Source organism: Cebus imitator, unplaced genomic scaffold (assembly GCF_001604975.1).
Source record: "Cebus imitator isolate Cc_AM_T3 unplaced genomic scaffold, Cebus_imitator-1.0 Scaffold494, whole genome shotgun sequence".
Classification (NCBI taxonomy): domain Eukaryota; kingdom Metazoa; phylum Chordata; class Mammalia; order Primates; family Cebidae; genus Cebus; species Cebus imitator.
In genome coordinates this window covers 1,441,815-1,444,796 of record NW_016107809.1, presented here as the reverse complement: position 1 = coordinate 1,444,796, position 2,982 = coordinate 1,441,815, and the positions used below count along the sequence as shown (strand labels likewise).

The window sequence follows — 2,982 nt, the reverse complement described above, 5'->3', positions numbered from 1 at the left end:
AAAAAAAAAAAAAGAAAAAGAAAAAGAAAAAATAAATATATTAAATGGCCAGTTGTTATGGTTCATGCCTGTAATCCCAACACTTTAGGAGGCCAAGGCAGGAGGATTGCTTGAGCCCAGGAGTTTGAGGCTGCAGTAAGCTATGACTGTGACACTGCACTCCAGCCTGGGCAACAGAGCAAGACTTCATTTAAAAAAAATTACAATAAAATGAAATTACTTAAAAAGGCAAAGGCCTCAGGATTTATAAAAATGTCTAACTATGATAATACCTCATTCATATGGAAACATCATTTATTCACGAACAATTCACTGCCAGGAGAAATGGAAAAGAGATCACTAAGGATACAAACTGCATTTTATAAAACCCAAGTCTTTTTTTTTTTTTTTTTTTTTTGAGACAAGGTCTTGTTCTGTCATCCAGGCTGGGATCACAGTTCACTGCAGCCTTAACCTCCTGTGCTCAAGCAATCCTCCCACCTCAGCCTCCCAAGTAGCTGGGGCTACAAGGTGAGTACCACCGCGTCTGCCTAAATTTTTAATGTTTTTGGAGAAACAGGGTTTTATTCTGTTGCCCAGATTGGTCTCAGATTCTTGGCCTCAAGCAATTCTTCTGTCTCAGCCTCTCAGTGTTGGGATTAGAGGTGTCAGCCACTGCGCCTGGCCAGAACCTAAGTTTTTAATCATAGACACATCTAATATGAATATTCTAACTGTAGGTACAATCCTAAGTATTCTGAGTAATTTTCAAGAAAGAATCAATAACATAGAGGACAGAAAGGAGGAAAGACTCAATATTCAGAGTTGATATATTACCCAAAATGTCAATACTTAACAAAAATTATGAAACATAAAAGAAATAGGAATGTGGGTCTCAAACACAGGGGGAAAAACAGGCAAAATAAATCAAAAGAAATACCTTTGAGAGGGTCCAGCCATTGAAATAAGTAAAGACTTCAAAGCAAACATTATAAATATGATCAAAAAAACAAAATCCATGCTTGAAGTAAGTAAAAGGCAGGATGACAACATCTCATTAAGTAGGTGATACAATAAGGAGAAAATTATTTTTAAAAGAACTGGCTGAGCACAGTGGCTCACACCTGTAATCCTAGCACTTTGGGAGGCTGAGGTGGGCGGCTCGCTTGAGGTCAGGAGTTCAAGGCCAGCCTGGCCATCATCGTGAAACCCCATCTTTATATATATATATAAAATACAAAAAATACAAAAACTTAGCCAGGAATGATGGCACATGCCTGTGGTCCCAGGTACTTGGTAGCTGAGGTGGGAAGACTGCTTGAGCCCAGAAAGTCGAGGCTGCAGTGAGCCATAATTGTTGCCTGGGCAACAGAGCAAGACCCTGTCTCAAAAAAAAAAAAAAAAAGTGCAATAACTAAAATGGGGTTTACTATGTTGCCCAGGATGGTCTTGAACTCTTAAACTCAAGCAATGCTTCTGCCTTGGCCTCCCAAAGTGCTGGGATTAAAGGTGTGGGCCACCAAACCTGGACCTAAAATCGATAATTCACTAGCAAGATCAACAGTATATCCAAGCTGGCATAAGACAGAATCAGCAAACATGAAGATAGATTAATAAAGACTATGCAAACTGACAGAGGGGGAGGAAAAAGGAGAAAAAATGAACACAGCCTTAAAGGAATATGGGTACTAAGTGTACCAACATATGCACAATGAGTACCAGGAGAATACAGAAAGAAAAAGGAAAAATATCTGAAGAAATTATGGCTAAAAGTATTACAAATTTGATGGAAAACTTAATCTATATATCCAAGAAACTCGGTGAACTCCAAGCAGGATAAATACAAAGAGATCCATACAAAGACACATCACAGTCAAAACGTTAAAACTGAAGAAAAAAATCTTGAAAGCAGCAAGAAAAAGTCATCATATATGAGAGACACCTGATAAGATTAAGAGCTAATTTCTCACCAGAAACAAGAAGGCCAGAGAATACAGTGAGATGAGATATTCAAACTGCTCAAAGAAAAAAAAAATCTGTCAACTAAACAGTTTTTTTTTTTTGAAGCAGGGTCTGGCTCTGTCACCCTGGCTGGAGGGCAGTGGCACAATCTCAGCTCACTGCAACCTCTACCTCCTGGGCTGAAGCCATTTTCCCACCTCAGCCTCCCAGGTAGCCGCAACTATAAGTATAGTCGCATACCACCACACTCGGCTAATTTTTGTATTTTTCTGGTAAAGACGGAGTATCACCATGTTGCTGGTCTCAAACTTCTAGGCTCAATCTACCTGCCTCAGCCTCCCAAAGTGGTGGGACTGCAGGTATGAGCTACCATGCCCAGCCTCAACTAAGAATCTTATAAAAAGGAGAGTCATTTTTCAAAAGTAAAAATGTAACAGAAACATTCCCAGATAAACAAAATCTGACTAGCCTGGCCAACATGGTGAAACCCTGTGTCTACTAAAAATACAAAAAAAATTAGCCAGGAGTGGTGGTACACACTTATAATCTCAGCTACTCGGTGGGCTGGGGCAGGAGAATTGCTTGAACCCAGGAGGTGGAAGTTGCAGTGAGCAGAGACTGCACCACTGCACTCCAACCTGACAAAAGAGTGAGATTCCGCCTCAAAAAAAAAAGGAAAGGGGAAGGGGAAGGAGAAGGGGAAGGGGAAAGAGAAGGAGAAGGGGAAGGGGAAGGGGAAGGGGAAGGGGAAGGGGAAGGGTAGGGAAGGGAGGGGAGGAGAGAGGAAAGAGAAAGAGAGAGAAAGAAATACTATATAATCCCAGCACTTTGGGAGGCCGAGGCGGGTGGATTGCGAGGTCAAGAGATCGAGACCATCTGGTCAACATGGTGAAACCCCGTCTCTACTAAAAATACAAAAATTAGCTGGGCATGGTGGCGCATGCCTGTAGTCCCAGCTCCTCGGGAGGCTAAGGCAGGAGAATTGCTTGAACCCAGGAGGCGGAGGTTGCGGTGAGCCGAGATCGCGCCATTGCACTCCAG

The 2,982-nt window shown here is 41.9% G+C and overlaps 1 protein-coding gene across 1 annotated transcript in view; it reads right to left on the bottom strand.

Moving 5' to 3' along the window:
* Positions 1–2,982, bottom strand: part of LOC108292557 (DNA polymerase theta-like) — a 100,292-nt gene that overhangs the window by 52,661 nt on the left and 44,649 nt on the right. The gene's annotated exons all lie outside the window — the stretch shown is intronic.